Source organism: Bos mutus, chromosome 11 (assembly GCF_027580195.1).
Source record: "Bos mutus isolate GX-2022 chromosome 11, NWIPB_WYAK_1.1, whole genome shotgun sequence".
Classification (NCBI taxonomy): Eukaryota; Metazoa; Chordata; class Mammalia; order Artiodactyla; family Bovidae; genus Bos; species Bos mutus.
The window spans coordinates 95,168,058-95,192,450 of NC_091627.1; the positions used below are offsets into that span (position 1 = coordinate 95,168,058).

A 24,393-nucleotide genomic window follows, 5' to 3' on the forward strand; every position below is an offset into this window, starting at 1 on the left:
CTCGGCCGGGTCTGAAATGCCCGCTCCGCGCCTCCCGGCCAATCCCAAGCCTTCTTTCAAGACGTCCCTGCTCCGGAAAGCCCTCGCCCTAAAACTGCCCCGCCCCACCCCTCCCCTGGATGGCCATCTCCTTTGCGCTGGCAAGTGGGAGCCATGCGCACCCGGCTGCCCCCTTGGTATCTCCTCTAGCCTGCCCTTGCCGGGAAAGTTCCCCGCGTGAAACCAGAGGCGATTCACGCTACGCCGCGTGATGGTCCCGGGTCAGCGACCCGAAAGCGGGTGAGCTGCCGCTGTCTCCCACTTCTACGCGCGGGAGGGACCAAGTATGAACCCGGCGAGGGAGTCCAAGGAGCTCGCGGTCACCGGCCACTGCGTCGGAGAGCAGAAATGAATAAATGAGTAACCACATCAATATTTAAGTGTTCACTCGGACCGCTGGGGCTCATGCGTCCCGAGTTGGGGAAAATTATAGGCTCTGGTGGAGGTTTTAAACAATTCCTTATATCCATTAAGAGCCTACTCTGTGCAAAGCCCTTGGTATTACTTGCATGCTTGGTTTATTATTGATAATGACAACAGTGGTTAATAATTGCAGATGCTAAATTTCAGCCAGTGCTGGCCCATATGTTTTACATGCGTTACCTCATTTTGTCCTCAAAGCAGCCCTGTGGGGTGAGTATGGTTTTTAATCCTTATTTTCAGGAAGATAAAATTGCAGCTTAGAGAGGTTAACCTGCCATGATTCATAACTGGAAGAAGTGGGATGTGAATCCACACAGATGACTCCAAAGTCGTTTTTGTTGTTTTTGTTTTAGAGCCTGTATTAAAAATCGTATTTTAAAAAATATATATGAAACACAGAGCTTAAAAAAAATCAAATAGGACAGAAATGCTTATGATGAAAAGCAAAATATTTCCTTCCCACCCCTCATTCCAGGGTTAATTTTGGGCCTGGTGGTTACCTCCCCATCTCTACATGCTTACATAGTTTATCTAGATTTATCAGGACTGGTCACTATCTATTGTCTTCCTATGACAGATAATGATTTAGCTCCTGCCCACTTTTCTCTCTCAATCTTATGTATTGTAGTTATGCTTTTGCTGTTGTTGTTGTTCTTCTATTGGATACTTTGATAGTGAAGTGAAGTGAAAGTCACTCAGTTGTGTCCGACTCTTTGTGACCCCATGGACTGTAGCCCACCAGGCTCCTCTGTCCATGGGCTTCTCCAGGCAAGAATACTGGAGTGGGTTGCCATTTCCTTCTCCAAGGGATCTTCCCAACCCAGCGATCGAACCCAGGTCTCCTGCATTGCAGACTTTGATAGTGGAAACCTTTATTTCTTCTCGGGGAGACTTCACAGTACTTCTTGATGTTTTATGCTGTGAAAGAAGGATGCCAGAATCCCCAGTTTTCCAGGCCATGTCCTCTACCAGGAATATGGTTGTATTCCAGGTACATGAGACCCATGGGAGCATATTATGCACCAGGGCTCCATCCTTCTACCTCACCTATGATCAAAATGGGGTGAAGGAGTGCACTCTGAGCCCCGCAGCCCAGCATCCCTGTGGACAGCACCTAGCTTTGGAGACAGCCATCTCTGCCTATGGATCGTGGCTCTCTGCCACTTAACAACAGTAAGACCTGAAGGTTAAGCCAGCTCTCTAACCTCTCTCAGCCTTGTTTCCTGATCTACAAAATGGGAATAATGATTCCTACTTTAAGCAGTTGCTGAGATTACATGATAGAGACCATCACAAATGATCTCAAAGCATCTGAACATCATATATAGCTTCTTTCTGATTATAAAATTTATTTGGAAAATACAGAAAAATATAAAGAAGGAAATAAAAAATAGATTAAGATCTCACTGTTCAGAAATAAGCACTGTTAACAACTTGTTGAATTTCCAGTCTTTACAGTATATGTTGTTTTATATGCATTACAGTTGTGAGGGAATTACAGTATAATGGTTAAACCTGGGTGCTCTCGAGTCCTTGTTCTACCAATTGCTCTATGTGTACTTTTTCATTTTCCTTTGAAGACAACCCTTTAAAGCAAATGCTATTGCTACCTTTGGGCTTCCCGGGTGGCTCAGCAGCAAAGACTCCAACTGCAATTCAGGAGATGTGGGTTCAATCCCTGGGTTGGGAAAATCCCCTGGAGAAGGTCATGGCAACCTACTCCAGTATTCTTGCCTGGGAAATCCCATGGACAGAGGAGAGTGGCAGGCTACAACCCATGGGGTTGCAAAGAGTCGGATACGACTTGGCGGCTAAACAGCAGCAACAAATTGCTACTTCATCTTCATGGTTGAGGAAGCTAAAGCAAGAAAAGCTTGGATGATTTTCCCCAAGTTTGTAACCAGAAAATTGCAGACTGGACTTGGGCTCAGGTCCAAGTGACTCTACTGCCTGTGGTACTCTGCCCTTAAACTAGCTTAGTTTGTTGGTCGTCTAAGCCTACTATATCATCTGAAGTCAGTAAAGCAGGAAGTGTTGTCATACCCATTTTACAGATGAAGAAATCGAGGTATAAAAAAAGGTTAAACAGGCTTACCCAAGGTTAAGAGTCAGGATGAAGCCACACTTTAAGAATGAACTCCCCAGGGCTTTGCAAATGAAGGTATCTTTGCCAAGGCATGACTAGCATATGCTTGTCATTGTCCTTTAATGGCTCCGTTTCATGGGTTTTTCTTAGCTCTCCAACGTGACGGGACTGGCTCTGTCCACCCACTTCCCTCCCCCTCCCCCATGGAGTAGTAAGGCTCCAGGAAAGGGCAAAAGAGAACAAAGATGGGCTACTCCCTCCTTCCTCCTGCCCTGGCCCTCATAATTTGGCAAGCTCAGGCTTCCTGCTAGCCTGGGATTGCAGCTGCAAGAGGGCAGTGAAGTCAGGAAGGTCTCCACTGCAGGGCACTTGGCCCTAAGAGAAAGGGTGGGCTCTACTAGCTGTTTGCAGTTGAGAAAAGAGCAGAAACTCTGAAAACATTGAGGTCTTGGCCACCTAGAGGTGTTTTCTGGTCTAGGAGGTGAGATCACCCAACTGCAGTCTGATGTGAGGGTTAAAGAGAGAACCCTCCTGCTTCCTCTTCTTCCCCAGGGCTGGGTGTGTTCTCTGCCTTCCTGGGCCTCTCTAGTCCATTTGGGACAGTTCTTGCTCTGAAACAGTGGTCCTTCTATGTAATTTCCACTCATTGCTTCCCTGTGCAATATCATAACGCTTCCATGCAGGCACTATAAAAATGCATCTGCCTGGCTCTGCAAGCTACATTTCCCCCTGTCCTTCACCTCTCCCTCCCACGGCTATTTTAAAGGGCCTTTACTATAATTGACTTCCCTGGTGGCTCAGGGTAAAGCGTCTGTCTACAATGTGGAAGACCCGGGTTCGATCCCTGGGTGGGGAAGATCTCCTGGAGGAGGAAATGGCAACCCACTCCAGTATTCTTGCGTGGAAAATCCCATAGACGGAGGAACCTGGTAGGCTACAGTCCATGGGGTCGCAAAGAGTTGGACACGATGAGCGACTTCACTTTCACTTTACTGTAATAGAGTTGCCCAGCCTGGATTTAAATCCTGGTGCCACCACTTACTAGCAGTATAAGCTTGGGCAAAATACTGAACCTCAGAATCTCAGTCTCCACATTATACCATGGGCCTAATAATATATCTAATAATTCATAAGATTAGTATGAGAGCTATCTCAACATACCCTAAGCAGTGATGAGTAACACCTTAGAAATCTCTGCTGAAAGCTAAAGGTAGTACCTTCTTGTTCCCTTTGCAGTTCTTTGATTGCCAGTGAGATTGAACATTTTTTTCAGTTATTACTCATCTGTATTTCCCCTTTTAATAAGTTTATTTTTGAATTGTCTCTTTTCTATGCCCATTTTTCTTTGAAGCCTTAACTTACTAATTTATATTAACCCTGTCTATGTTAGGAATAATAATACTTTGCCTTTTTTATTTATCGCAAATATGTTTTGACATACATTATGGAGTCAAATCCTTGAATTTCTTCTAATATTTCAAGCATACGTTCTTCCACACTCATAGGTCCAATAATATCCATTCATATTTTTTCTAGTTTTTAAATTGTTTGGCTTTTTATTTGTTCCTTCATTCTCTTTAATTTCTTCTAGAAACTATTTTGATGAATGACTTGAGGTGAAAATCTAACTCTGTCTCCCCCAAAAGCTATCCAAGTTCCCCAATACTTACTAAAAAATCCTATCCCTTTGCCATTGGTTTTCTTGTTCTTATATATACAGAGTCTGAACTTTTTACTCTAATCCACTGACATTTATATCTTTCTGTCAGTGCTGTTCCATTTTGATTATTGTTGTCTTATAAATGCTTTACTATAGCAGAAGGGAAAATCTTCACTCGTTTCTCTTTTTATAGCTGCTCTCAGCTGTGTATTCATCCACATGAGCTCTAATTCTTTTTGGAATTATAAGAGAAATTGTTATGAGAAAAATTGACATCTTTTAAAACAATAGCCATACTCCTGACTTCTATTTTAACATTGTGCTGGAGGTTCTAGCTAGGGCAATTAGGCAAGAAAACAAAATAAAACTAGATTGGAAAGGAAGAGTAAAACTATCTATTTACAGATTAGATGACCTTGTAAACAGAAAACCATAAGAAACAATTAGAACTAATAAATGGGTACAGGATACAAGATCAGTATATTCAAGTCAACTATTTCTACATACTAGCAATGAACATTTTTTAATAAAATTAAAATAATTCCATTTATGAGTATCAAAAAGAATAAAATGCTTAGAAACAAATAGGACATAACAAAAAGAAGTGTAAGATTTACACACTGTAAACTACAAAACATCACTGAACGAAATTAACAAAGACCTAATTAAAAGACATCTCATGTTCATAAATTGGAAGACTTAATATTGTTAAGATGCCAGTACACCCCAAGTTGGTCTGCAGATTCAACACATTCCCCATCAATATCCCAGCTGCTGTTTTTGCAGAAATTGACAAGCTGATCCAGGAAATCATATGGAAACTCGAGGGACCCAGAATAGCTAAACAAATTTTGGAAACAAAAAACAAAGTTGGAGGACTAACATGTCCCGATTTCAAACTTACTACAAATCAAGACAATAAGATACTGGCATAAGGATAGACATAGATCAGTGGAATAGAATTGAGATTCCAAAAATACACCCTTATATTCATGGCCGACTGATTTTTCAGTAAAGGTTCCAAGACCATTTCCTGGAGAAAGAATAGTCTTTTCAACAAATGGTGTTAGGACAGCTGGATATTTGCATGCAAAAGAATTAAGTTGGACCCCTTCCCTACACCATACACAAAAGTTAATCTAAAATAGATCATAGACCTAAATGTAAGCACTAAACCTATAAAACTTTTAGAAGAAATATTCATGACCTTGGGTTAGGCAAAGCCTTCTTAGATACAACACCACAAGCACAAACAACCAAAGAAAAGAACAGATAAACTACACTTCATCAAAATTAAAAACTCTTGTCCTTTGAAGAACATCATCAAGAAAGTAAAAGGACAACGAATGGGTTGAGAGAAGATATTTTTAAATCATAATATATGATAAGGTACTGCTGCTGCTGCTGCTGCTAAGTCGCTTCAGTCGTGTCCGACTCTGTGCGACCCCGTAGACGGCAGCCCACCAGGCTCCCCCGTCCCTGGGATTCTCCAGGCAAGAACACTGGAGTGGGTTGCCATGTCCTTCTCCAATGCATGAAAGTGAAAAGTGAAAGCGAAGTCACTCAGTCATGTCCGACCCTCGTCGACCCCATGGACTGCAGCCTACCAGGCTCCTCCATCCATGGGATTCTCCAGGCAAGAGTACTGGAGTGGGGTGCCATTGCCTTCTCCGGATAAGGTACTAGTATCCAGAATATTTTGGAGAAGGAAATAGCAACCCACTCCAGTATTCTTTTTTTTTAATATATATATATAAAATTTTATTTATTTATTTGGCTGTGCTGGGTCTTCATTGCTCCATGAGCTTTTCTCTAGTTGTGGTCAACAGGGGGTTACTTTCTGGTTGTGGTGTGCAGGCTTCTCATTGCGATGGGAAGCTTCTCATGGCTTCTGTTGCAGAGCACAGGCTCTGAGGTTCAGTAGTTGAGGCTCCTGGGCTCTAGAGCACAGGCTCAGTAGTTGTGGCTCATGGGCTTAGCTGCTCTGCAGCATGTGGGATCTTTTCGGACCAGGGATCAAACCAGTGTCCCCTGCATTGGAAGGTGGATTCTCCACCACTGAGCCACCAGGGAAGCCTCACACTCCAGTATTCTTGCCTGGAGAATCCCGTGGATAGAGGAGCATAGTGGGTTGCAGTCCATAGGGTCATACAGAATCGGACACGACTAAAATGACTTAGCATGCACACCCATACAGAATATTTAAAGAACTCTTACAGTTCAACAATAAAGACAAATAACCCAGTTTTAAAATGGGCAAATGATTTGAAAAGATATATCCCTAAAGAAGATTTGCAAATAGCCAATACATATGTGAAAAGATATCAAAATATTAGCCATTAAGAAGATATAAATCAAAACCACAATGAAAAATTTCCTTGATGGTCCAGTGGTTAAGAATCTGCCTGCCAAAACAGGAGACACAGGTTCAATCCCTGGACAGGGAAGATTCCGCATGACTCAGGAGAACTAAGCCCATGTGCCACAACTATTGAGCCTGTGCCCCAGACCCATGAGCCGCAACTCCTGAGCCCACATGCCGCAGTTACTGAAGCTCCCACACCCTAGACCCTGTGCCCCACAACAAGAACAGCCACCGCAATAAGCCAGCACTGCAGCTAGAGACAGCCCGTGCGCAGCACTGAAGACCCAGCACAGCCAAAAATTAATTAATTAACTATAGGTCCCCTAAAAGCTTAAAAAACCCACACTGAAGTACCACTTGACTCCCTCTAGAATGGGTATATTTTAAAAAGACAGATGATAATGAGCGTTGTCAGGATGTGGAGACCCTGGAACCCTCATACATTGCTGGTAGGAGTATAAAATGGTACAGCTGCTTTGGAAAACAGTTTGGCAGTTAAACTGTTAAACATGGGAGCTACCATATCACCTAGCAATTTCACTCCTAGAAATATACCCAAGAGAAGTGAAAACATGCGTCTTACATAAAAAGTGTGCATGAATATTCATCCCCAGATTCCTACCCCAAACCTCCAAACCTATCACCACCTGCATTCTTCCTTTCTCAGAGAAATAGGTGTTCCTGTGTGCTTAATGTTCCTCTTTTTGCCTCGGAATAATCCAGGGTTCCATCTCTTCCTTCATTTGTTTATTTCATATCCACTGGCTCCTTCATCTCATCATATAACGCATGCTCAAGTCACTCCTAATAAACACAAGAGAAAACAACAAATCCCTCTATCAGTCTGTACCACGTCCTTTCTGTCAGGCTTCCTGAAGATGATTTACCGTTATCTCCTTCTTCCCCCTTCCTACCCTGAACCACCGCAGCCTGGCTCTCCAAGCTCCCACCCCATCTATGATTGCAGCATCCCAGGACTCTCCTTCAATCCTTTTGTTACTTGACCTCTCTCTGGCATTCGGTAGTTAACCATTCCCGTCTCCAAACTCCCTTAACCCCACTTTCTGCCTCTGGGCCTGTTTTTACGCTTTTGCTCCTGCCTCTCCCTCCACTCACTACTAGGTCTACTGCAGAGGCTTCTCTTCCTTCCTCCATTTCTTTTTATTTGTTTATTTTTGGCTTTGCTGAGCTTTCGTTGCCATGAGGGCTTTTCTCTAGAGACGAGCAGGGGCTACTGTCTAGGTACGGTGCGCAGGTTTCTCATTGTGGCGGCTTCTCTTGTTGTGGTGCATGAGTTCTAGGGAACACAGGCTTCAGTAAGTGCAGCTCATGGACTCTAGAGCTCAGGCTCAATAGCTGTGGCACACAGGCTTAGTTGCCTCACAGCATGCGGGATCTTAGTTCCCTGTCCAGGGACCAAACCCACATCCTTTGCAGGGCAGGGGATTCTTAACCCCAGATCACCAAGGGGATTCATAACGGCTAGACCACTAGGGATGTCCCTTTCCCCCATTTCTTAACGTGGGTTTATTTCCCAGCTCTCTTCTCTTTCCAGTCCTCAGACTCTCCCTGGAGATTCACTTCCTCCCACATGGTTTTATCCACCCTGTATTTGTTCCCAGCTCCCATAGTTCTGCTTCCACGCCAGTCCTCTTTCCTGAGCCCTGAACCCACCCTTGTGAATGCTGCGAACATCCCCCAAATACCTCTCACTCAACAAGTTTGTATTCATTTTCTAGGGCTGCTGCTGCTGGGTGGCTTAAACAACACAAATTGATTTTTCTCAGTTCTGGAAGCTAGAAGTCCAAGGTCAAGTTGTTGGCAAATTTGGCTTCTTCTGAGGCCTTGCTGCTTGGCTTGCTGGTGGTGGTCTTCTTGCTTCCTCCTCGAGTGGTTTTCCCCTCGCCCAGGTGTTGTCCCTGTCCTAATCTTCTCTTCTTATAAAGGATACCAGTCCTGCTGGATTCAGTTCAGTTCAGCCGCTCAGTCATGGCCAACTCTTTGTGACCCCATTGACTGTGGCACACCAGGCTTCCCTGTCCATCACCAACTCTCAGAGCTTGCTTAAACTCATGTCCATCAAGTTGGTGATGCCATCCGGCCATCTCATCCTCTGTCGTCCCCTTCTCTTTCTGCCTTCAATCTTTCCCAGCATCAGGGTCTTTTCCACTGAGTCAGTTCTTCGCATCAGGTGGCCAAACTGTTGGAGCTTCAACTTCAGCATGAATATTCAACTTGAATGAATACTGAATATGCAACTTCAACTTCCAATGAATATTCAGGACTGATTTCCTTTAGGATTGATTGATTTGATCTCCTTGCAGTCCGGGGGACTCTCAACAATCTTCTCCAACACCACAGCCTTCTTCACAGTCCAACTCTCACATCCATACATGACTACTGGAAAAACCATAGCTTTGACTAGATGGACCTTTGTCAGCAAAGTAATGTCTCTGCATTTTAATATGCTATCATAGCTTTTCTTCCATGGAGCAAGCATCTTTTAATTTCATGGCTGCAGTCACCATCTGCAGTGATTTTGGAGCCCAAGAAAATAAAGTCTGTCACTGTTTCCATTGTTTCCCCATCTATCTGCCATGAAATGATGGGACTGGATGCCATGATCTTAGTTTTTTGCATGTTGAGTTTTAAGCTAGCTTTTTTACTCTCCTCTTTCACTTTCATCAAAAGGCTCTTTAGTCCCTCTTCACTTTCTGCCATAAGCGTGGTGTCATCTGCATATCTGAGATTATTGATATTTCTCCCGGCAATCTTGATTCCAGCTTGTGCTCATCCTACTGGATTAAGGCCCATTAATATAACCATATTTTACCTTAATTACCTCTTCAAATGGAGAAGGAAATGGCAACCCACTCCAGTACTCTTGCCTGGAAAATCACATGGACGGAGGAGCCTGGTAGGCCCTGGTAGTCCATGGGGTTGCAAAGAGTCAGACATGACTGAGCGACTTCACTTCACTCACTTCATACTTTATCACTGGAGAAGGAAATGGCAACCCACTCCAATATTCTTGCCTGGAGAATCCCATGGACAGGGGAGCCTGGCAGGCCATGGTCCATAGGGTCACAGAGAGTCGGACACGACTGAAGTGACTGAGCAAGGCAAGGACCTCTTCAAAGGCACTGTCTCCAAATACAGTCACAATATGAGGTACTGGGGGTTAGGACAAAGGAATTGGCGGGAGGAGCAGGGGGATGTCGAAATTTAGCCCATAACAAAGTTAAAAGTTGAACTCATCATCTCCCCACCATCGCCACCAACTCCATCTGTGTAATCCCTCTCTTGGTGAATCTCTCAAGGCCCTCGCCAGGAACCTAGAGGGTGTAGTATCCTCTCTAAGGGTGAAACTAAACAGCGGTGTTCCCACAAGACCTGGAAGCCACATAGGGTGTCTGCCTCCTGCCTGCTTACTCGATACCATATTGGAAGAAACTGCCAGAGACTACTAGTATTGTGTCAGACAAGGACTCAGGAGCCGACTTGAGGGGCTTTCACTGGCCCGAAGTGCAACAAATAGGGCATCAAAGGGATAATAAATCAATGCATTGAAATACATAAAATATATTTAATGATCTCATAATGATTTGTCATCATTAGAAGATACTAAGGAACTTCTTTGGAGGTTCTGGTAGGAGAGCACAGCTACTAATTTACCCTTAACCAAAAAAACCATCCTGGGGGAAGGTCATCCTCTCTGACTTGAGCATGCAGCTTCAGGAAACACATACACAGAACTGTAAGGGAGGAACAGGACACCCACCAACCCAGCCACATCGGCCAAATCAACCCTGGCAATCAGTGGGGTGACAGGATGTCAGAGGAGCCAACACTTTATGTTTTAAAACTGCTAAATAAAGGGGGAAAAGCCTCCCTTCTATATGAACTGCAACATGAGGTAACAGAATAGTAGAGGAGGAGAATATATTTTTTATTAGAATGAAACGAATTTTTTTGTGTTCCCACAAATGAATGAAGGAGGAATGACTGAAGTGGAAGATCACCATCTGGCAGCCTGGAAAGAATGAGTATATTAGGCAGTGATTGTCCGTGGCTATTGACATCTCACCAAAAAATAGATGACCTGTAATTATGCACCTCCTGATGGAAGAACCATACCACCACTTATGAGGCAGTCTTGCCCCCAAAATCCAGCCAGAACCTGCTCATGCTTGTAGATCCAACTACAAATTTACAGGAAACTTACATGGGACAGAAAAAAATGCTGAACAACAACTCAGGGACATAACCAGTAAAATCCAAACTGTGGGAAATTACAGGACAATTTTTTTCAAAAAAATAAATTGCAAGGAAAAAAGAGCTAGAGGAAGAACCCAGAAACTTGAAAAATACATTTTTAAAAAACGAGTAAATACCGCCCTCTCCCATAGCAGTGAGTACATCCAGCACCCAGATTGTGGTTTCTAAATACCATTCACTGATGAAAAAGAACCAAGATCCTTGGAGAAATGGCTGACTCTAGGACTAGGGCAGGGATAATACGAGATGGGCTTGTATGGTTTTGTAATGCCAGAAAACAAGGAAGTCCTCAGGAAGAAAAGAGGGGAGGGATAGTGTCAAAAGAGTACAGCCACCAACCTGAAGGAACTCCCAGTGACCAGAGCTGGAGTAATTTGAGCAATAAAATATATCAGTAGTGTTGGATTATAACCCATAAACCTAAAGTTATATGAATTAATGATTGAATAAGTAAATAAGAGAAAATTCTTCTTTATGGAAGAATTTTTTTTTATGTATTTATTTTTGGCTTTTCTGGGTCTTCATTACTATACTTAGGCTTTTTCTCTAGTTGCAACAAGTGGAGGCTACTCTCTATTTGCATGGCCTAGGCTTCCCTTTGCAGTGGCTTCTCTTGTTGCTGAGCACAGGCTCTAGGGCACAAGAGCTTCAGTAGTTGCAGCTCAAAGGCTAGAGGACAGGATCAGTAGTTGTAGAACAAGGGCTTAGTTGCAGCAGGTGGAAACTTGCAAGACCAGGGATTGAACCTGTGTCCCCTGCATTGGCAAGCAGATTCTTAACCACTGGACCACAAAGGAAGTCCAAGAATTCTAACAGATACTGCTTCTCCAAGAAGCGGAATGTAATTTACCTCTCCTTGAGTGTGACTGGACTCAGAGACTCACCTTCAAAGAATAGAGTATGAAAATTAGAAATTTTGCAGTGGCGAAACCTGACAGACACCACCTTAATCAAGTGATCTAGATTAACATCGGTTCAGTTCAGTTCAGTTCAGTCGCTCAGTCATGTCCGACTCTTTGCAACCCCATGAACCACAGCATGCCAGGCCTCCCTGTCCGTCACCAACTCCCAGAATCTACCCAAATCCATGTCCATTGGGTGGGTGATGCCATCCAACCATCTCATCCTCTGTCGGCCCCTTCTCCTCCTGCCCTCAATCTTTCCCAGCATTAGGGTCTTTTCGAATGAGTCAGCTCTTCACGTCAGGTGGCCAAAGTATTGGAGTTTCAACTTCAACATCAGTCCTTCCAATGAACACCCAGGACTGATCTCATTTAGGATGGATTGGTTGGATCTCCTTGCAGTCCAAGGGACTTTCAAGAGTCTTCTCCAACACCACGGTTCAAAAGCATTAATTCTTTGACGCTCAGCTTCTTTATAGTCCCACTCTGACATCCATACATGACCACAGGAAGAACCATAGCCTTGACTAGACGGACCGTTGTTGATAAAGTACTGTCTCTACTTTTCAATACGCTGTCTAGGTTGGTCATAACTTTCCTTCCAAGGAGTTAAGCATCTTTTAATTTCATGGCTGCAGTCACCATCTACAGTGATTTTGGAGCCCCCCTAAAAAAAGTCTGACACTGTTTCCACTGTTTCCCCATCTATTTGCCATGAAGTGATGGGACCAGATGCCATGATCTTAGTTTTCTGAATGTTGAGCTTTAAGCCAACTTTTTCACTCTCCTTTTTCACTTTCATCACTAGTGATAAATCCTATTGATTAGCATACGTACAGTGCAATAAGGGCATTTCACCTCTGTGCCTTTATGTTATAAAAACTCATAGCCCTCCTGCCCTGTAGGTGAGAATGTAAACTGCTATAGCCACTATGGAGAACAGTATGGAGGTTCCTTGAAAAATTAAAAATAGAGCTACCATATGATCCAAGAATCCCACTCCTGTGCATATATCTAGAGAATACCATAATTCAACAATACTTGCATGCCAATATTCATTGAAGCACTATTTACAATAACCAGAACATGGAAGCAACCAAATGTCCATCAACAAAGGAATGGATAAAAAAGATAGGTACATATATTAGTGGAATATTACTCAGCTATTAGAAAGGTCAAAATAATGTCATTTGCAGCAACCTGGATGGACCTAGAGATTGTCATACTGAGTGAAGGAAGTCAGATGAAGACAAGGGTCATATAATATTGCTTATGTGTGGAATCTAATTTTAAAAGGCTATGAATGAACTTATATACAAAACAGAGTTACATGTATGCAAAATAAACTTATGGTTACCAGGGGCAAAGATGGGGCAGGGAAGGATAAATTGAAAGGCTGGGATTTACACATACATACTACCATATATAAGATAGACAGCTAATAAGAACCTATGGTATAGAACAGGAAAGTAAAAGAAAGAAAGTGAAGTCGCTCAGTCGTGTCCGACTCTGCAACCTCACGGACTGAAGCCTGTCAGGCTCCTCCGTCCATGGGATTTTCCAGACAAGAATGGGTGGGTTGCCATTTCCTTCTCCAGGGGATCCAGATCCAGGAATCAAACCCCAGTTTCCAGCACTGCAGGCAGACTCTTTATCATCTGAGCCACCAGGGAAGCCCATAGAACAGGAAGCTCTACTGAATACTCTGTAATGGCCTATTTGGAAAAAGAATCTGAAAAAAAAGAATGGGTATATGTATACATATAACAGATTCTCTTTGCTGTACATCTGAAACTAACACAACATTGTAAATCAACAATATTCCAATTTTTTAAAAAAAATAAAAACTCACAGCTGCTTTCTAGCAAGAGAAAAACAACAGACAAATACAAATTGAGGGACATGCTTCAGAATATCTGAGCAGTACCCTTCCCAAGTGTCAAGGTCATGATAATCATCAGAGACGGGAGGAAACTTAGGAGACATGTCCTTCCTTGAGGGGACCTAAACTGTGCACATCCTTGTCTAATTCATCCCCCAAGTGTGATCCCTAAACACTAGGTTTTAGTTTTACCTGTTATTTTGAAGAAATTGCCTTTTAAAAATTATTTTTATTGAGATATAGTCGATTTATAAGATTAAATAAATTTCAGGTGTATAGCATAGTGATTCACAATTTTTAAAGTTTATACTCCATTTATAGTTATCGTAAAATACTGGCTATATTCCCTGTGCTGTACAATATATCTTTGTAGCTTATTTTATACACTGCAGTTTGTACCTCTTAATCCTCTACTCCTATCTTGCCCCTCCCCCTTCCCTTTCCTCTCTGGTAACCACTAGCTTGATCTCTGTATCTGTGAATGTTTCTTTTTTGTTATATTCACTGGTATGCTGTATTTTTAGATTCCACATATAAGTTATAACATACACTATTTGTCTCCCTCTGTCTGACATTTCACTAAGCGTGATATCCTTTACGTCTATCCATGTTTTTGCAAATGGCAAGTTTTCATTCTTCTTTAGGGCTGAATAATATTCCATTGTGTGTGTGTGTGTATGCATAATCAATTTAGTCGTGTCTGATGCTTTGCTGCCTTATGGACTGTAACCAACAGGCTCCTCTGTCGATGGGATTCTTCAGGCAAGAATACTGGAGTGGGTTGCTATGCCTTCCTCCTTCTTCTTGACTCAGGAATCAAACCTGTGTCTCCTGCACTGCAGGCAGATTCTTTACTCCTGAGCCACCAGGGAAGCACCATATTGTTATACATTCATCTGTTATTGAACCCTTAGGTTGCTTCCATATCTTGGCCATTGTAAATATGCTGCTATGAACATTGAGGGGTTCATATATCTTTCCAAATTAATGTTTTTATTTTCTTCAGATATATAGCAAGGAGTAGAATTGCTGGATTAGGGTAGTTCTGTTTTCAGTTTTTTTAGGAACCTCCATACTGTTTTCCACAGTGGCTGCACCAATTTACATTCTCACCAATAGTGTACAAAGGTTGCCTTTGCCCCAGATTCTTACAAACATTTATTTTTGTGCTCTTTCTGATGATAGCCTTTCTGACAGGTGATATCTCCTTGTGGCTTTGATTTGCGTTTCCCTGTGATAATATTGTGCATCCTCTCATGTGGCTGTTGGTCATCTGTATGTCTTCTTTGGAGAAATGTTCAGGTCTTCTGCTCAGTTTTTAATCGGGTTGTTTGCTGGTTTTGATGTTGAGTTGTATGATCTGCTCGTGTATTTTGTATATTAACCCCTTATCAGTCATATCATTTGCAAATATTTCCTCCCATTCAGTAGGTTATCTTTTTGTTTTGTTGATGGTTTCCTTTGCTGTGCAGAATGTTTTAATTAGGTCCCATTTATTTATTTTTGTTTTTAGTTCTTTTAGACACAGTCAAAAAGAATATTGCTATAATTTATGTCAAAAAATATTCTGCCTATGTTTTCTTTTAGTTTTATGGTTTCCTGCCTTTCATTTATGTTTTCAATCCATTTTGAGTTTTTCTTACATATGATGTGAGAAGATGGATTAATTTCATTCTTTTGTATGTATCTGTACCATTTTCCCAGCACCACTTATTGAAAAGACTAACTTTTTTCCATGTATAGTCTAGCCTCCTTTGTTGTAGATTAACTGACCATAATTGCATGAATTTATCTCTGGGCTCTCCGTTCTGTTCCACTGATCTACACACACACACAATGGTGTGTGTTCCAGTACCATACTGTTTTGATTATTGTAGCTTTGTAGTGCAGTCTGAGGGAAAAGAGACCTCTTATTCTATTTTAGAAAATATTACAAAATCATTGTTATGTGAAGACATTGTCAAATGAAACCAAAAAACAATAGGAGAAAAGTATTCTTAAAGTATGTGAGTTGGTTAGCTTTTTGAATTACATTGTTTTCTGGATTGCAGGATGTTTTCGGAATTTGTCAGCTTAAACTTTTTTTTTCAATTTTGGGGGCAATTTTAAGTTTACAGAAAAGTTGCAAACATAATATAGAGAGTTCCCATTTATCCTTAACCCAGCTTCCATTAATGTTAACATTTTATAGGTACATTGACCAAACTAAGAAACCAACATTTGGTATAGTATCATTAACTAGACTACAGACTTGAGAGTTCACCAGTTTTTCCATTAACATCACTTTTTCTGTTCAAGATCCAACCCAGGATCCCACATTGCCTTTGGTCATCATGTCTCTGTAGCTTCCTCCCATCTGTGATGTTTGTGTGTACGTGTGCTGAGTCACTGCAGTCATGTCCAACTCTTTGCGACCCTATGAACCATAGCCTTCCAGGCTCCTCTGTCCATGGGATTCTCCAGGCAAGAATACTGGAGTGGGTTGCCATCCCCTTCTCTAGGGGATCTTCCTGACCCGGGAATTGAACCCACGTCTCTTGCGTCTTCTGCCTTGACGTGCAGGTTCTTTACCACTAGCACCACCCGGGAAACCCTCTGTGATGTTTCAGTTCAGTTCAGTTCAGTTCAGTCACTCAGTCGTGTCCAACTCTTTGTGACCCCATGAATTGCAGCACGCCAGGCCTACTTGATAGCAATTCATTAAATGATACATATGCTCTATATGATTTTCTTAATTTTATGTTATATTTAACAATAACAAGTTAAAATCAAAAACAAAAAATTACAGTAACTTCTCATTGCTCTTAGAATAATGGCAGCTAGCCTCAGCCTGGCCAGTGAAGCCCAAATGACTTTGTGCCAGCCTATTTCTGCCTGATTCATAGTGGCCTAGTCAAGCAGGCCCCCTTTCTGTCTCTCATATTTTACCTGCTCCTTCCTGCCACAGGGGCTTTGCACCTGCCATTCCTCTACCTGGCACACTCTTCCCTCCTCTTTGCCAAGGTAACTCCTGCTCCTCTGTTGCTATCATTTCAGCATCCTTTTACAGTCTAGCCTTGACTGGCCTCCCTAGCTGGGTAGACTCTCCTTGCCACAGGCTCTCATTGCTTCCACAGTGCTGGACTGGTTTGAGTGGCTATTTGTTTCTGTCTGTCTCTCTGCTAGACCATAAGCTACATGAAAGTAGGGACCGCATCTGACAGTAGGGACCACCTCTATCAGCTTCCTCCACAGTGCCTGGCAGGTAGGAGATGCTCAACACCATTTGTTGATTTCAGAGATGAATGAAAATCATAAAACATGCTTAAAAGGTAGGGGAGGAAGGGAGAGAGGAGGAGGGAATTACCGCAGTGTTTATAGCTTATTCATTTTTCATGGAGATGGGGATGGAAAATCATTAGATACTGATTGTATATGAAGTTGCCATTAAAAACTTCTTAGGAGCATGGATCCTGGTAAGTCAGAAGATAACCCTTTTGTTTCTGCTGCTCACCTGAATGGGTTCTGGATGAAAAAAACTGGTTCATGAGCTCCTCAAGGAGAGGCTAGAGAATCTGACTTGCTGTGCAGAGTGCGAATTTCAAGTTTCCCACAGCCACAAAGCAATCCACGAGGGAGGGGCAGGCAGAATAGATCGGAAGGAAGAACAGACAGCAGAATCAGCAAAATTGCAAGAGGCATATGCTTTTAAGCCCGACTTTTGTTATTAATTTCTAATTTTAGTGCATTATGGGCAGATAACATGGTCTATATTATATTGATTCTGTGAAATTTATTATAGTTTCTTTTATGGCCAATTTAAATGTTCTTCTGGCTCAAAAAGAATGTGAATTATTTGTCCAGTGTGGGGTTCTTTTATATCTAATTGATCAAATTTATTAACTGTATTGTTTATATCTTCATTGGTGGTTTATGGTTTAGTCGCTAAGTTGTGTCTGACTCTTTGCAACCCCATGGACTGTAGCCCACCAGGCTCCTCTGTCCATGGGATTTTCCAGGCAAGAATACTGAGTGGGTTGCTGTTGCCTTCTCAGGAAAGAATATCTTCATTATCTCTATTTAAGTTTTGTCTTGCTCTCTTGGTGTCTAGGTTTCTAAGAAGACTGACTTTGGAGTTACACATGCTTAAGGATATTTCTCTGTAAGTAAAAATATAAAGACTAATTTATAAAAATTATACCTTTTTCAAATTATGGAGGTTGGGGAGAAACAACAAAGAAAACACAGACCAGAAAGCAAATGAGGGAAAATGAGAGTATTAAAAACCAATCTGAATCTGTAAAAGATGACACAACTAAATCTATCTGGTTAACAATAACTGAATGGGATAAACTTGCAAACTAAAAGAAAATATTGTCAGATATAATTTAAAAAAAAATAAATGAAAATATATGCTATCAATAAAGATAGCCTAAAATAAAACTGCTCAAGGAGTTTGAAAGTAAAAGAACTAAACAGTGGGTTTTAAAAAAACTTGACAAATTGATTCTTAAGTATATTCAAAAGAGTAAATTCAGAGAGTAACAAATATCTGTTGAATGCCTACTGGGTACCAGGCATGTGTTTTAAAGCTTCAATAATTAAAACAACGGGGGTAGAGCCAAAAGTAGACCAACAGAGTCAGCAGGAACAGAACAGGAAGTCTGGAAATACCCTTACATGTGCATAAGAATTTAATCTATGATAAAGATGATAGCTCAAATGCATAAGGAAAGGACAACTTTACTTCCTACTTGTAAAGAATAAACAGCCATAAATATTCAATATAAACTTAAGAGTTTCAGCTTAAAAAAAGGTATCAGATAGACTAAAGATCTAAACATTAAAAATCCCACTTAAGTAATAGAATAAAATTTAGAAGTTTACTTTTCATATTTGGAGTTCCATCTCAACTGCTCAGAGAATTTGAATAAACAGTTCACAAGGGAAATGTAAAGGCCAGTTAAACATGGAGAAAACAAAGCTTAACCTCACCGGTAGCTTAAAATGATAAATCAGTATGACAGCGATACCCAGTGGGGTCAGGGGGCAAAAGGACACCTTTGGGGTATGAACTGCTGCTGCTGCTGCTGCTAAGTCACTTCAGTCGTGTCTGACTCTGTGCGACCCCATAGACGGCAGCCCACCAGGCTCCCCCGTCCCTGGGATTCTCCAGGCAAGAACACTGGAGTGGGTTGCCATTTCCTTCTCCAATGCATGAAAGTGAAAAGTGAAACTGAAGTCACTCAGTCGTGCCCAACTCTTAGCGACCCCATGGACTGCAGCCCACCAGGCTCCTCGGCCCATGGGATTTTCCAGGTAAAAGTACTGGAGTGGGGTGCCATTGCCTTCTCTGGGGGTATGAACTGGCAAAGCCTTTTTGGAGACCAATTCAACAGTATCTACCAGTCATTTAAAACAGGTAGTCCCTATAATCTGGTGATTGCATTTCAAGGACTTTACCCTGTGGAAATACTCACATAAGTATACAAAGAACATTGTATAAGGATGTTCATTTCTGCGTTAAAACAGCAAACTTCTTGGAGTGGAGTGTAAATATCCATTAATAGAGATGAGGTCACAGCCTATCAGAGAAAATGGCCATGAGCACTGCAGGCTGCTGAGGGAAGGGAAGCTGTAGTCTCACTGGCCCTGTGCTAGGGAAGATTTCTGGCAGAGCCTACTGGTCGGAGGTCCAGGGTCACTCAGACCTTCAGTCCCATCGGGGACGGGCTCTGGTCTCCCAGTGCCAGAGTATTTTTATGCTGCTAGACTTCAGCTTTGGTGACTGACTTATCATTGATTTTGAGAAAAACATTTAAACTCTGGGACTTTTAGTTAGAAAAGTTGTAAAGGTATATACAACATCCTATTTTAAAATAAAAAGGTTTAAAGCAGTAAGAATCTCTGCACATTTTATATTGCTGGTGATGGAGGGGGAACGTGTCTTTGTAAACGGTTCCCGTTCATTCGTGTATTGATTCAACAAATGAGGAACAGACACAGCCTCTCAAGAAGCTCCCTTCATGAGGGGAGGAACTCTTGTGAAGGAATGGATGTGTGTATGTCTGTGTGTGAATCGCTGAGTCGTGTCCGACTCTTTGCGACCCCATGGACTGTAGCCCGCCAGCTTCCTCTGTCCATGGGATTTCTTAGGCAAGAATACTGGAGTGAGTTGCCATTTCCTTCTCCAGGGGATCTTCCTGACCAAGGAATTGAACCTGGGTCTCCTGTATTGCAGGCGGATTCTTTACCACATGAGCCAGCAGGGATTCGGAATTCTCCAGGCAAGTCTACTAGAGTGGGTTCCATTCCCTTCTCCAGGGTATCTTCACAACCCAGAGATGGAATCCAGTTCTTCTGTGTTGCAGGCAGATTGTTTACCATCTGAGCCACCAGGGAATGGATACTAAATATTTAACTGCAAAAAAGATAAAACTACAAAGTTCAGTAAGCACTGTGAAGGATTACGGGAGCCTGTATTATGGGGCTTATATATAGGGGACTATGTTATAGGGAATATAGGGAGATTCATTTCAGTTGGTCAGGGATGGTTTCCCAGAGGAGATTATGTTAGGTGAGACCAGAGAAAGGAATCCCAGAACAGTTTGCATAAAAAGGAAAGGACTTGGAATTTCCCTGGCAGTCCTGTGGTTAAGACTCTAAACTTCCAACTCAGAGGGCTTGGGTTCAATCTCTGGCCTCTGGTTGGGGAACTAAAATTCCACATGTCGTGGAGCGCAGCAGAAAAATGAAAAAGGGCTTGTGCAAAAGTCCAAGATAAGGAATTGCTGGGAGCATTTACGACATTAACAAAAGGCTGGTGTGGGCCACTTTAAGAATTTGGGATTTTCCACTAACGGCAATGCAAAACTGTGGATTAGGAAAATATTGCTTTTCAACAAGTGTGATTCAGACCAGGCAGTCTCCAGAGCCAATGTGTTTTGGCAAAGGTGTGGGTATATCCTGCTCAAAACAGTTACCCACAGGAAATTGGGAGGAGAGCCAGGAAGGCAGCCAGAGTATTCTAGGCCAATCTCCTCTTCAGAATGGAGACCCCAGGGGAAGAATGGATATCCCAAGGGCCCCCACTGGCAGTGCCAAAGCACAGCTGTGGGGCTGTTTCATGAGGCTTTCCATCCAGATGCGGAAAGTACGCCGAGGGTGTTCTTGGGTGGGGAAGGGATTTGGGAAACGGGTAAACTGCAGTAAGTTCTGCATATTGATGGGGAAAATTTGTACTGCCTAATTTTCCAATTTAACAATGTTCAGAGTATGAGATTTTAAAGTTTTTATGTGTTTTCAATGAATTCAAAATTTATAAAATATAAATCAAATATGTTTGAGATTGGACATTATGTTAATTTCCTATTGCCATTTACAACAAATTACCATAACATTGGTGATTTAAAATAGCACACATGTGTTCCTTTAGTGTTCTAGAGGCCGGATATCTGCAGTCAGTATTAATGGTCTAAAGTTAAAGCATCGACGACCCTGAGTTTTTCTGGAGGTTCTAAGGGAGAATCTACTTCCATTTCCAAGCTCCTGGACATGCCTGCATTCCTTAGCTCATGATCCCTTCCTCCAGCTCTTGCTTCCATTTTCACATTTCTTAACCCTGTAGTCAAATCTCCCTCGGCTTCCTTCTTATAACAGTGCTTGTGATTATATGTAGGGGCCACATACCTAGATAATCCAGAATAATTTTCCCATTTCAAGATCCTTAACAATCACATCTTCAGAGTCCCTTTTGCCATGTAAGATTATATTCACAAATTTAAAGGATTAGCATCAATATCTTTGGGGCCATTTCAACTTTTCACAGGTATATAGTTGAATACAGCCCTCAGACTTCAACCTATCTCAGATTTTTCCCTCAGCTATGATAATAAAATATCCCTAAATTATCCCAATACTCTGGTCCCTAAACCTATGATACTTTTTTAAAAACAGTTTTTCTGAGGTTCAATGTATATGCCATAAAATCCACCCATTGTAATTACATAAGTACATACACAATTATTTTTAGTAGATTTTTGGAGTTACGTAACTATCACAGCAATCCAGATTTAGAACATTTCCATCAACTCAAAAACTACCCTGTGCTTATCTGCAGTCAATCACCATTCCTAAGTCCAGCTAAGGCATCCACTAATCTACTTCTATCTGTATACATTTACCTTTTCTACTTATGAATGGGGTCATACCAGATAGTCTTCCGTGTCTAGCTTTCACTTAGTATGTTTCTGAGGTTCATCTGTGTCGTAGTGTGTATCAGTAATCAGTAGTTATTCCTTTTTATTCCTGAGTCATATTCCATTTTAAGAATAAATCACATTTGTTTATCCATTAACCTATTGATGGACATTTGGGTTATTTCCTGGTTTTGGCTCTTACAAATAAATGGCACTGTGAATATTCATATATGAGTTCTTCGTGTGGATGTATGTTTTCATTTCTTTGGATAGATACCTAGGAAGGGAGAAACTACCAAGCTGTTTTCCAAAGTGGCTGTACCGTTTTCCACTCCTATTTGGAAAGTATGAGGGATCCGGTTTCTCCACATCCTTGCTAATACTTGTATAGGATATCCTTTTCTCGTTGAATCGCTTTGGAAACTTTGCCAGAACTAAATTGACTTTACATGTGAGGGCTTATTTCAGTTCTATTCCATTGGCCTATATTTCTGTCTTAATGCCAGTACCGTGTTTTGTTGATTACTGTAATCTTGTAGTAAGTTTTGAAATCAGAAATTGTGAGTTCTCCAATTTTTTTCAAGATTGTTTTGGCTATTCTGGATCCTTTGCATTTCCATATTAATTTTAGAATTAGCGTGTCAATTTCTGCAAAAAAACAGAGCTGGGATTTTAATAAGGATTGCATTGAATTTGTAGATCAATTGGGGCAGTATTATTATATTAACAATAGTAGTTCTAAATTCCGTAGCATTTTCTATGTGCAGGGTCATGTCATCTTTGAATAAAGACAGTCTTACTTCTTTTCCAATGTGAATGGCTTTATTTTTATTTTTTACTTTTTGGCCTTCTCATACTAACTAAAACCTCCAGTACAATGTTGATTAAAAGTGGCAACAGCAGATATCCTTGCCTTGTTCCAGATCTATAGGGACGCAGTCTTTTACGATTACATATAATGTAGACTGTAAATTTTAGTTAGATACCCTTTATCACATTGAGAAAGTCCCCTTTTATTCCTAGCTTAAGAGTTTTTATGGTTATTTTTATTCCTAGCTTAAGAGTTTTTCAAATGCTTTTTCTACATTTCCAGAAATGATCATACGGTTTTTGTCCTTTATTTTATTAACATAGGATTTACCCTCATTGATTTTCAGATGTTAAACCAGCCTTGCACTCCTGGGATAAAGGTGACTTGGTTATAGTGTATAACTCTATTTAAATGTTGCTGGATTTTATTATATAATGTTAAGGATTTTTGCCAAATATGTTTATAAGGGATATTGTGTAGTTTTCATAGAATAATTGGCAACTGTCCCCTTCTTCTCTGCTTTATGAAAGAATTTATTGTTGATCAGTCGCTCAGTCGTGTCCTACTTTTTGCGACTGCATGGACTGTAGCACACCAGGCTTCCCTGTCCTTCACTATCTCCCTGAGTTTGCTCAAACTCATATCCATTGAGTCAATGATGCCATCCAACCTCTGTCATTCCCTTCTCCTCATGCCCTCAATCTTTCTCAGCATCAGGGTCTTTTCCAGTGAGTCAGCTGTTTGCATCAGGTGGCCAAAGTATTGGAGCTTCAGCTTCAGCATTAGTCCTTCCAGTGAATATCCAGGGTTGATTTCCTTTAGGATTGACTGGTTGGATCTCCTTGTTGTCCAAGGGACACTCAAGAGTCTTCTCCAGCACCACAGTTAAAAAGCATCCGTTCTTTGGCACTCAGCCTTCTTTATGGTCCAACTCTCACATCCATGATGTGACCTTACAAGAGACTGAGCCAATCTTGCCCTGAGTGTGTGGGAGTCTCCAGGAGAGGTGTGGGTTGACAGTAGCGTGCTGTGGGGGCAGCAGCACCAGCAGCAGCAGTCCTGGGAGGCGCAGAAGCCCTCTTGGAGGAGGTCGCCATTAGTCTTACCATAGAACATACAGCCCATCATAGAGACTGCAGACTCCATGACTGGGCCACCTCAGGCCAAACAACAGGGAGGGAGCACAGCCCCACCCACCAGCAGAAAATGGGATTAAAGATTTGGGAAGCCTGGCCCTGCCCACTAGAGCAAGAACCAGCTTTCCCCACAGTCAGTCCCTCCCATCAGGAAGCTTGCACAAACCTCTTTTCGTCATCCATCAGAGGACAGACAGAAGAAATAAGAGCTTCAGTCCTATGGCCCCCAGAACGAAAACCACAGCCACAGAAAGCTAAGCTCACATGGATCACAGCCTTGTGTAATTCACTGAAACTGTGAGCCATGCCGTGCAGGGCCACCCAAGAGTGATGGGTCATGGTGGAGAGTTCTGACAAAATGTGGTCCACTGGAGAAGGGGGTGGCAAACCGCTTCAGCATTCTTGCCTCAAGAACCCCATGAGCAATATGAAAAGGCAGTAAGAATTTATAAAAGATAGTATTATATCATCTTTAATTATCTAAAAGAATTCACCAGTGAAATGTTCTGGGACTGAGCTTTTCTTGGTAGGAAAATTTTAAGTATGAATTCTGTCTTGCTATTAGTCTACTCAGATTTTCTATTTCTTCTTGAGTCAATTTTTATAATCTATATCATTCTAAAAATTTGTCCAT

At 41.7% G+C, this 24,393-nt stretch overlaps 1 long non-coding RNA gene across 1 annotated transcript; it reads left to right on the plus strand.

Moving 5' to 3' along the window:
• Positions 1 to 24,393, plus strand: LOC138989923 (uncharacterized). The gene is made up of 3 exons (XR_011466122.1): positions 1 to 279; positions 17,726 to 17,776; positions 19,809 to 24,393. It is a non-coding gene; the product is annotated as an uncharacterized lncRNA (long non-coding RNA).